This window comes from Heptranchias perlo, chromosome 20 (genome assembly GCF_035084215.1).
Source record: "Heptranchias perlo isolate sHepPer1 chromosome 20, sHepPer1.hap1, whole genome shotgun sequence".
Classification (NCBI taxonomy): Eukaryota; Metazoa; Chordata; class Chondrichthyes; order Hexanchiformes; family Hexanchidae; genus Heptranchias; species Heptranchias perlo.
Window position 1 is genome coordinate 36,993,430 of NC_090344.1, and position 12,192 is coordinate 37,005,621.

The following is a 12,192-nucleotide window of genomic DNA, read 5'->3' on the forward strand; positions in this document are numbered from 1 at the left end:
CAGAGCTGAAGGCATGGCCACCAATGGTGGAGCGATTAAAATCAGGGAAGTGCAAGAGGCAAGAATTGGAGGAGTGCAGAGATCTCAGTGGGTTGTAGGGCTGGAGGAGGTTACAGAGATGGGGAGGGGCAACGCCACGGAGGGATTTGAAAACAAGGATAAGAATTTTAAAATCGAGGCATTCCTGGATCGGGAGCCAATGTCGGTCAGCGAGCACAGTGGGGTGATGGGTGAACGGGACTTGGTTGAATTAGGATTCTGGCAGCAGAATTTTGGATGAGCTCAAGTTTATGAAGGGTGGAAGATGGTATCAGTTGATATCTTTTCAGTGGATAAAGCTCCTGCAACCAGATAGCACCAGGTACTAAGAAGGGTCAGCAATTTCATTGAAGCAGATGCTTCAGCACCCTGCATGTTGACTTGGAAATGCCACCACTTGTATGAGGTAAGACACAGGGGGCCCGATTTTAGCACCCGCTACCGGGTGCGTTCTCGGCGGGGGGCCCCGAAAATCCCGAAATCTCGGAGCAGGACCGGATCGTGCCTCGATCCCGCCCACTTCCGGGTTCCGCGCTGACGTGCGGGGGTGCGTGCGCAGCCCCCGCTGGTGGGAATCCCGCAGGCAATTAAAGCCAGCAGGATGCCACTTGAGTGTATTTACTTTGGTTGTTCAGGTCATTAACTGACCTGATTAAGGGACTGTGTGTGATTTTGGATAAACATGGGACTGTTTCACACACTGGGGGAAACAGTCCCAGTTGAAATGGACGTGTTGCAGCCGTCAGCCTGTGGCAGCTGCAAAGGTCCATTTGACAGGTGGGGGGGTGGGGGGGAGACCCTCAGCCATTGCAGGAGGCCGCTCTGTCACTTGGGACAAAGTTTGGCCTCCACCACCCTCCTCCTGATGGTCGAAGTCACCAACCTGCACACTTACCCCGGGGTCCGGAGACATGTACCTACCTTGCGGACCCCCTCAGATGTACATCTTGCGGATGGGGGCCGCCGTAGCTGCAGTCATGACCCCCTCGGAGGGCGAACAGCATCACCAGCCTCACCAGCCTCGCCATCCACGCCGTCCACCTCTGACACAAACCAGACAGGATTCGCGAAGACATGGCAGTAGTGGTGCCAATATAATGTGTGATGTGAGTTGTTCTTTAATTCAATAGAAGCAAGAACCATGACAATCCCTCAAACACCCTTGTGCATCCCCTTCATGCTCACGACACGTTTGCCTTACGCTGCCTACTGCACATATGTGATGCATGCCCTGTGGCTGCAGCACAGGTGGTGGCAGGTTGAGTGAGGCTGGCCGTGAGAGAGATGCACGAGAGGATGAGTATGGGATAGAGCCATAAGATTGTATGAGGATTGGGTTGCGTGGTAGTGGCGGGGTGAGTACTCGCGAGGTGAGTAGGTGCAGGTAAGTTGAGGATGAGGTTTGAGTGGGTATGAGGGGTCATGTGACAGAGTAGTGTTGGCAGTGCCGAAGGAGATGTGGGGTGGGGGCAGTGTTGTGGCAGGCGGAGTGTAGGGGAAAGACTACGTGTTCTCACTGTGGCTGACCTACTGAGGTCATTGGAGCGCCTCCTGCACTGTATGCAGGTGGGCGATATGTTGGTGGCGCAGGTGACCCCCTCTGCCACCTCGAGCCAGGCCTTCTTGGTGGCAGAGGTGGGCCGCTTCCTCCCGCCCGCCGGGGGGAAGATCTCTGTCCTCCCCCTCCTCCTCACCCCATCTAATGATACCTGGGGTGAGGCATCATTAAACTGGGAGCAGCCTCCCCCCTGGGCTGCTCCATGCTGTAATTTTTGCTGTTTGTGGCAGCATCTGTCAGTGGAGGACTGCCCCTTTAAATAGAGCGCATCCAGCTGACAGATCTTACTGCGCATGCGCAGCCCGCCCGACGCGCAGATCAGCATCGGGGAACCCGGAGGAGCAGGTAAGTGGATCCAATTAGTGTGTTGCCTGCTACGATCGCGCGGGCAACCCACTAATTTCACCGCGCCCGCTGGCCTACCCGCCGAGAACCCGCACCCCTGGTAAAATCGGGCCCAGAATGTTTCCTGAATCCCACCAGCGCAGATTTGAATATTTCTGGATTTTTCTGGTTCAAATGAATTCAGATTTTAAAAAAATTAATTCTCGGGATGTGGGCGTCGCTGGCAAGGCCGGCATTTATTGCCCATCCCTACTTGCCCTGAGAAGGTGATGGTGGGCCGCCTTCTTCTTGAACCACTATAATGTTTGATACAACTGAGTGGCCACAGGGCAGTTAAGAATCAACCATGTTGGTGTGGGACTGGAATCACATATAGGCCAGACTGGGTAAGGACGACAGGCTTCTTTCTCTGAAGGACATCAGTGAACCAGATGGGTTTTTAATCACAATTCGACAGCTTCACGGTCACTTTTACCAATACCAGCTATTTTTTATATCCAGATTTTTTTTTGTAAACAACTTAATTCAAAATTCTCAAACTGTCACGGTGGGATTTGAACTGATATTCTCATACATTCAGCTGTCACTTCCAGGCAACTGCAGCAACAGCTCATGTGCAAACCATCTCATGAAACTGTGCTGTTAAATCCAAATCAAAAATTTGGTCAGAACCTGATTTTCCCAGGCATATGTCCAAGCTCGATGAAAGACAAGGCCCTCTTCAGAACCAAGGTATTAGTTTGTTAAACTAGGACTCCCTACCCCCACATCCTGATATTGAAAATGATATAGAGCTTGATTGCTTCCCAGTATAATGGTGTTTTGATGAGGGAACAACAGTTGTTCACTTGTCAGTTGCCAGTGGGAGAATCTAGGTTATTACATATATTAGCTTGTCATATAAATGCTAACGTACCTTTTGTGCCATTGCTTGACTCCAGCTGCTAAGTGACTCCAGCACAATGCATGTCGGAATAAAAATTGTTTTTGTAATTAATTTTCACATACCTGTTCAAAAATGAACAAGCACAAATGATAGTCCAAATTTAAATATTGTGTTATGTGCTCATTCCTTCTCTAATCATATCACCTTATTGTTCCTTGGGACATTTTCAGGATCTGAAATATTGGAATCTGTAGCATTCAGCACAAATGTCTGATGGATGACAGGTTTGAAAACTGTTTGTTTCTTATAATCAAGGCTGTGAACAGCATCGTGAGATGTAGATGCGACATCTTGACACTATCTTGTAATTTTGTGCATTTGTTCTCACTCTGCTTGTTGCACTATTTAAAATGGTAAAACAAAAGACATCTTTTTGGTGATCCAGCTGCTAAGTGGAGTGGGGGGGGGGGGTATCCCCCTGACTGGTCAGGATGTAAGTCCCCTCAAAGTTCTCAGTCACGTAACATGACTCGGACAATGGCTACTTTTCAGCGATCCAGCTGCTATCTGTTGCAAATTTTGTTGAACAGTGTTCCAGCGAGGGGCAACTGTTACAATATAGTTGCCCTACAGTACAGTGGATCAGACGGTTACTTCACACCATGGTTGTGTTAGATTAATTTGTTTGACTGGTCTTTAAAGTAATTTGTTTTGGAACTATCAATGAAGACATTCGATAACGTCATCCTTTTTAATAGGCTTTATTGGTAAGTCAAAAATTTGAGTGAAACAGACTCAAAGTCCTGTAAACAAGCTATCTTCAGCAGATCATACATTAACATCTGGAAGACACAAAACATCTGTGAACATGGACCATTGCAATCTTGCTCCCAGGCTTGTACTCACAGAGCTGCTCAAAATGTCTCCTTTTGAACTCTCAGGTGCCAGGTGTACGTGACCACTGGCACATCCACCCATTACATGATTATGCCAAAAGAAGTCAAAAACAATTCCATATAGGGAGAAACTAAGGAGCGAACATTTACCCTATCAGTTAATGAGATGAATTCCATTGTTGGTGCCAGTGAGTACCAGCTATCTTATCGCACAGCACATTCTTCCTGCAGCTGGTTACTGTTCAGCCTTGGGAATCTGCTGACTCAACTCTGTCCCTAATCCTGTACACTTCCAGCACATTGAGTCTAAATTCCAGTGATAGTTCCACCTTTTAATACATCAATTGTATTTTCCAGTATTAGTTCTACATTTTAATAGACTAATCCTATATGTTGTTAGTCCATTCATTCTATATTTCATCAGTTGCGTACAGTTATTCTTGGGTGATGAAATTTACCAGCTGTAAGCTGAGTTGCCAGGAGGGATGACATGACAAAAGATAGGGAACCTTGTGCAGGGGAGTGATGTAAGGAAGAGAAGAAGAAAGAAAGAACTTGCATTCATATAGCACCTTTCATAACCTCAGGACATCCCAAAGCACTTTACAGCCAATTAAATACTTTTAAAGTGTAGTCACTGTTGTAGGAAATGCAGCAGCCAATTTGCACACAGTAAGGTCTCACAAACAGCAATGAGGTAACGACCAGATAATCTGATTTTTAGTGATGATGGTTGAGGTATAAATATTGGCCAGGACACCGGGGAGAACTCCCCTGTTCTTCTTCGAAATAGTGCCATGGGATCTTTTACGTCCACCTGAGAGGCCAGACGGGGCCTCGATTTAACGTCTCATCTGAAAGACGACACCTCTGAGAGTGCAGTATTCCGTCAGTACTGCATTGTGAGTGTCAGCCTAGATTATGTGCTGATGTCTCTGGAGTGGGACTTGAACACACAACCTTCTGACTCAGGTGAGAATGCTACCACTGAGCTAGGACTGACACCTAAAGCAGGAACAAGTGATTCTGTCAACAAATTGTTGTTTTATAGAACTCTTTTTAAGCCCAATAAAGAGAGGCACTAACTCAATAATCATATCGCAAAGTTCACTGCCTGTTTGATGGTTCTTCATTTGCTGGGCACAAAATGGCTGCCATATTTGCATACATATCAGTGACTGCTTTTCAACGCAATTCACTGTAAATGAATTACTTTAGGATGATGTGGAGATGCCGGTGATGGACTGGGGTGGACAAATGTAAGTAATCTTACAACACCAGTTTATAGTCCAACAGTTTTATTTGAAAATCACAAGCTTTCGGAGGCTTTCTCCTTCGTCAGGTGAGTGTGATGCTTGAGAGATGTGATCAGGTACGATACAAATGCAAGTTCTTTTTTTCTGTGATTTGCAGAGCATCCTGTCACGGGGAGGTGAAAGAAAAATAGGGCAAAAGGTTTCCAAAAATATGCAGCAGAATTTATCAAATGTGTAGGTGAGATAAGGTGCCAAGTTACCAGCATGTAACATTTTTTAGACATCAATATACCCAAAAACTTAAGTATAGTGAAATTTGTATTAAGATATACAAAATCAAAAGTGTTAAAGTTGATAATCACTGCTTGTAAGGTTTCATTAAAAAAAAATTGTTCTTTGAATGTGTTAAGGCCACATTTATTGCCCATCTCAAATTGTCCTGATGGGCCTTGTCCTTGAACTGCTGCAGTACTTGTGCTCCCACAATGGTGTCAAGTAGGGAGTTCCAGGATATTAGCCCAGTGACAATGAAGGAAGAGCGATATATGTCCAAGTCAGGATGGTTTGTGACTTGGAGGTGATGGTGCTCCCACAACAATGCTGCTCTTCTTCTCCTCAGTGGTAAAGGTTGCAGAGGAGGGAGGTGCTGTTGAAGTAACCTTGGTGAGGTGCTGTAGTGCATCCTGTAGATAGTACATATTTCAACCACGGTGTGCTGGTGGTGGAGGGGTGGCTATCACGGGGCACCAATCAAGTGAACTGCTCTCTCCAAAGGGTGTCGAGCCTCGAGTGTTGTTGCAGCTGCACCCATCCAGGTGAGTATTCCATTACACTCATGACTTGTGCCTTGCAGATGGTGAATAGGCTTTGAGGGGTCAGAAGAAGAGCCACGTTGCAGAGTACCCAGTTTCTGCCCTGCTCTTGTCGCCATGGTGTTGGTATGGCTAATCCAGTTAAGCTTCCGGCCAATGGAACATAGGAAGAGGAGTAGGCCATTCAGCCCCTCAAGCCTGTTCCGCAATTCAATTCGATTATGGCTAATCTAAACCTCAAATCCATATACCCGCCTTTGCTCCATATCCCTTAATACCCTTTCCGAACAAAAAAATCTGTCTCAGTTTTGAATTTTTCAATTGACCCCCAGCCTCAACAGCTTTTTGGAGAGAGAGAATTCCAGATCTCCACTATCCTTTGTGTGAAGAAGTGCTTTCTGTCATCACCCCTGAACGGCCTAGCTCTAATTTGAGGGTTATACCCCCTTGTTCTTGACTCTTCCAACGGAAGAAATAGTTTCTTTCCATTTACCCCATCGAATCCTTTAACCATCTTAAACACCTGAATCTTCCATACTCAATAGTAACGATTGAGTTTGATGGTGGGGGACTCAGTGACATTGGGGCTGTTGAAGGGGAGATGGCTGGGCTTTCTCTTATTCAAGATGGTCATTACTGACATTTATGTGGTGCGAATGTTACCTGCCACATGTCAGCCCAAGTCAGGATGTAATCTGGTCCTGCTGTAGGCTGGCATGGGTTGCTTCATTATTGGAGTTGTGATTTTTTTTTACATGTCTGAAATGCACAAAATAAATAAGTCACTTATGTGGCTATTCAAAAGGAAACTTATTTCAGCTTCAACATTGTGAGAATAAAACTGCAAACACCTATTGCAACAGTAATTTGGAAGTGATCACTTTTTAAAAAGACTTTTCTCAGATAGAAACTCTGGATCTGGGGCTCTTTTCTACAGATGAGAGAAGACTGAGGGGTGACCTGATAAACTCTTTCATAATCTTAAAGACCTACAATAGGGTAGACGTGGAGAAGGTGTTTCTACTTATGAGGGAAACCAGAACAAGGGGCCATAAATATAAGATAGTCACTAATCATAGAATAATAGAATCATAGAATGGTTACAGCACAGGAGGAGACCATTCGGCCCATCGAGCCCGGGCTGTTTAATTAGTCCCATTACCCCGCTCTTTGCCTGTATCCCTGCAAATTTTTTCCCGACAAGTATTTATCCAATTCCTTTTTGAAAGCCATGATTGAATCTGCTTCCACCAACCTTTCAGGCAACACATTCCAGATCATAACTACTCGCTGCGTCAAAAATTTTTTCCTCATGTCGCCTTTGGTTCTTTTGCCAATCACCTTAAATCTACGACCTCTGGTTCTCGACCCTTCCGCCAATGGGAACAGTTTCTCTTTGTTTACTTCGTGTAAACCTTTCAGCGAAAAAAAGTTATCTGTTTTTAATACAACTGGTCATTCTCTCTCTTTCTCTACCTTTCGGATGGTTCTCTCTCTCTCTCTGTCTTTGGGTTCTGACCGTTTGTATATTCAGTCGTCTTGTATGTAATGTCTCTCTGTCTGAACACTATTCAACTCCTTTGATTGCCTTGATAACGGGCAGTTGGAAAGATTATCTGTAATCACCAGGCATTGTTCTCTGACTAGATATGCGGTACCTTTCATGGAATCCCACACTCACCTGACGAAGGAGGAAGCCTCCGAAAGCTTGTGATTTTAAATAAATCTGTTGGACTATAATCTGGTGTTGTAAGACTCCTTACATCTATTTGTAAAGCCCAGGGTCCCGTATGCTTTTTGAACCGCTTTCTCAACCTGTCCTGCCACCTTCAAAGATTTGTGCACATATACCCTCAGGTCTTTCTGTTCCTGCACCCCTTTAGAATTGTACCGTTTAGTTTATATTGCCTCTCCTCATTTTTCCTGCCAAAATGTATCACTTCGCACTTCTCTGTGTTAAATTTCATCAGCCTTTTTGTTCGCCCATTCCACCAACCTGTCTATGTCCTCTTGAAGTCTATCACTATCCTCCTCACTAGTTACTACACTTCCAAGTTTCATGTCATCTGCAAATTTGGAAATTGTGCCCTGTACGTCCAAGTCCAAGTCATTAATATATATCAAAAAAAGCAGTGATCCTAGTACCGACCCCTGGGGAACACCACTGTATACCTCCCTCCAGTCCGAAAAACAGCCGTTCACCACTACTCTCTGTTTTCCATCACTTAGCCAATTTCGTATCCATGCTGCCACTGCCCCTTTTATTCCATTTCCATGGGCTTCAATTTTGCTGACAAGCCTATTATGTGGCACTTTATTAAACATCTTTTGGAAGTCCATATACACAACATCAACCACATTGCCCTCATCAACCCTCTCTGTTACCTCATCAAAAAACTCTATCAAGTTAGTTAAATACGATTTGCCTTTAACAAATCTGTGCTGGCTTTCCTTTATTAATCCGCACTTGCCCAAGTGACTATTAATTTTGTCCCAGATTCTCGTTTCTCAAAGCTTCCCCACCACCGAGGTTAAACTGACTGGCCTGTAGTTCCTGGGTTTATCCTTACACCCTTTTTGAACAAGGGTGTAACATTTGCAATTCTCCAGTCCTCTGGCACCACCCTCGTATCTAAGGAGAATCGGAGGATTCTGGCCAGTAGCTCTGCAATTTCCACCCTTACTTCCCTCAGCAACTTAGGATGCATCCCATCCGGACCAGGTGATTTATATACTTTTAAGAGCAGCCAGCTTTTCTAGTACCTCCTCTTCATCAATTTTCACCCCATCCAGTATCTCAACTGCCTCCCCTTTGACTGTGACTTTGGCAGCATCTTCTTCCTTGGTAAAGACAGATGCAAAGTATTCATTTACTACCTCAGCCATGCCCCCCGCTTCCATGTGTCGATCTCCTTTTTTGGTCCCTAATTGGCCCCATCACTTCTCTTACTACCCGTTTACGATTTATGTGCCTAAAGAAGACTTTTGGAATCCCCTTTATGTTAGCTGCTAGTCTATTCAAATATTCTCTCTTTGCCCCTCGAATTTCCTTTATCACTTCTCCTCTGTACTTTCTATAATCAGCCTGATTCTCACTTGTATTATCAACCTGACATCTATCATATGCCCCTTTTTTCTGCTTCATCTTACTCTCTATCTCTTTTGTCATCCAGGGAATTCTGGCTTTGGTTGCCCGACCTTTCTGCCTCGTGGGAATGTACCTGGACTGTACCCGAACCATCTCCTCTTTAAAGGCCGCCCATTGTTCGATTACAGTTTTGCCTGCCAATCTTCAATTCCAATTTACCCAGGCCAGATCCGTTCTCAACCCACTGAAATTGGCCCTCCTCCATAACTAATCTAAACCTTATGATGCCGTGATCACTGTTCCATAAATGTTCCCCCACTGACACTTGCTGCACTTGACCCACCTCATTCTTCCCAGAACCAGATCCAGCAATGCTGCCTTCCTCGTTGGTCCGGAAACATACTGATAGAACCATAGAAAAGACACAGCACAGTCGGGGGCCATTCAGCCCATCATGTCCGCGCCGGCTCGAAGAACAACCAGGTGCCCATTCTAATCCCACCCTCCAGCACCCGGTCCGTAGTCCTGCAGCTTACAGCATTTTAGGTGCAGGTCCAGGTACTTTTTAAAAGAGTTGAGGGTCCCTGCCTCTACCACTAATTCGAGCAGCGCATTCCATACACCCACCACCCTCTGGGTAAAAAAGTTTTTCCTCACGTCCCCTCTAATCCTTCTGCCAATCAGCTTAAATCTATGTCCTCGAGTTCTTGAACTCTCCCCTAGGAAAAACAGGTACTTCCTGTCTCCTCTATCTGGGCCCCTCATAATTTTGTGCACCTCAATCAAGTCTCCCGTCAGCCTCCTCTGCTCCAAGGAAAACAACCCCAGCTTATCCAATCTCTCCTCGTAGCTGCAATTTTCAAGCTCAGGCAACATTCTTGTAAATCTTTTCTGCACTCTCTCCAGAGTAATTACGTCCTTCCTGTAATGTGGTGACCAGAACTGCGCACAATACTCCTGCTGTGGCCTTATCAGCATTTTATACAGTTCCATCATTACATCCCTGCTTTTGTATTCTATACCTCGGCTAATAACGGAGAGCATTCTGTATGCCTTCTTCACAACCTTATCTACCTGTACTGTCACCTTCAGGGACCTGTGCACATGCTCACTTCCTCTACCACTCTCAATACATTCCCGATCAAGAACGTTTTCCTGAACACACTCCAGCAATTCTTTCCCCTCTTTGCCCTTGACACTATTACAATCCCTGTCTATATTAGGATAGTTGAAGTCCCCCACTATCACGACTCTGTAGTTCTTTATTGAATAGGGAATTCAGGAGAAACTTCCTTACCCAGAGAGTGGTTAGAATGTGGAACTCACTACCACAAGGAGTAGTTGAGGCGACGAGCATAGATGCATTTGAGGGGAAATTAGATGTGTACTTGAAGGAGAAAGAAATAGAAGGATATGTGGATAGGGTTGGATGAAGTGGGGAGGAGGCTCTGGAGGAACACTGAAGCCGGCATCGACCTGTTGGGCCGAATGGCCTGTTTCTATGCTATATATTCTGTTTAAAACTCATCTAATTGATCGCAAACAATTGTGTCTTTAGACGAAGTGAATCTACCTGTAAATATACTTGCAAAGTTCTGTTGGAGTCTTTAAAGAGTTAAAGCCCAAAAACTTCTTATCGAATCGAAGGAGGAGGCGCGGTGGCTGTTTGCCAGGTGGCGAGATGATTGACATCGTCGTCAGCCAATCGTGGCGATGCTTCGGGACCGCAACGGTCTTGTCGGTCGCACGTCTCCACCAATAGGGTGGGTTGAGGGGCGGGGCCTTTGGTTCGCAGCTGGGTTGAGTGACGTCGCCCGGTGGATTTTGTCTGTTTTGTTTTCAAAATCTCAACCGATTGCTCGAGAAACCCACGCCTTGTGTTAAATCCGTGTTTTTGCGAAAAGTACGGCTATTGTCAACAGGTAAGCCATTTCGGCACTATGTTTGTCAAATCATGAGGTAAAAGTACATTATTTTCTTCAGTAGAATTGAAATAAAGCGAAAATTTTGTATTTTATGTGTGAGTATTTTGTGCCAGTTTATTTTTCTTTTGCCACTCCGCAGAATATTCAACTTGCTTCTAAATTGCATATTTTCTTCTAATATAAGTAAAACTTTGAAAAATGGGGTGAATTACTTTTGCTCTGAAAAGTAAACACCACTCCAAATGTGAATGGAATTGAAATGGTTTACAGTAAGGTTGTCAACATCAGGGGAGTTGTTATGAGTGAGGTTCCTGAGTCAGAAAGAGTGAGAGTGATGACAGACCCATTTAAAGGTATAAGGGTAAAGTATTCCTGTTTGGATTCTGCTTTCCCAACAGGGAGCTGTGCAAAGGGAGCATGGGTCAATGGGTCAGAGATAGAGCTACAATGTTATAAAGCCAGTTCTGTGCCCTGAGATTCCACCAAGATCTTGGTGTTGCTCCAATTGTTGCCTCTTGCGTATCTCTGATTTTCATCGCTTCATCGTTGGTGGCCGTGCCTTCAGCTGCCTCGGCCCTAAGCTCTGCAATTCCCTTCCTTGACCTTTCCGCCTCTACCTCTCTCTCCTCCTTTAACACGCTTTTCAATGACCTACCTCTTTGACCAAACTTTTGGTCACCTGTCCTCATATCTCCTTATGTGGCTTGGTGTCAAATCTGTTTGATAATTGCTTCTGTGAAGCACCTTGGGACGTTTTACTATGTGAAAGGTGCTATATAAATGCAAGTTGTTGTTGAGTGTAGCTCTCCACTGGGAGCAAATATTCAGTGAATTTACCCACTGGACACTGTGTTTATTGGCCATTGTTTCAAACCAAAATGAGAGAGATTTGGCAAGTATGTAACAGTCTGTCACTCTTTTTGCATAGAATGTACAGCACAAAAACAGGCCATTGGGCCCAACTGGTCCATGCTGGTGTTTATCCTCCACACAAGTCTCTTCCCACCCCTCTTCATCTCACCCAATGAGCATAACTTTCTATTCCTTTCTCCCTCATATGCTTAGTTTGCTTCCCCTTAAATGCATCTATGTATTTGCCTCAACTACATGTGGTACCAAGTTCCACATTCTAACCACTCTCTGGGTAAAGAAATTTCTCCTGAATTCCCGATTGGATTTATTAGTGATTAGCTTATGTTTATGGCCCCTAATTTTGATCTCTCCTCACAAGTGGGAACATCTTCTCTATGCCTACCCCTATCAAACCCTTTCGTAATTATAAAAACCTCTATCAGGTCACCCCTCAGAGAAAAGAGCCCCAGCCTGTTCAATCTTTCCTGATAGGTATAACCTCTCAGTTCTGGTATCATTCTTGTAAATCTTTTTT

General features: G+C 44.9%; 1 protein-coding gene across 1 annotated transcript in view; it reads left to right on the forward strand.

Annotated features, from left to right (window-relative positions):
• The first annotated feature begins 10,660 nt into the window (after positions 1 to 10,660).
• The window catches only part of LOC137335707 (phosphatidylethanolamine-binding protein 4), a 332,391-nt gene continuing 330,859 nt past the window's right edge, over positions 10,661 to 12,192 (forward strand). The window contains exon 1 of the mRNA XM_068001006.1: positions 10,661 to 10,802. The gene's annotated coding sequence lies outside the window, so the exon portion shown is untranslated. The remainder of the gene's footprint in view (positions 10,803 to 12,192) is intronic.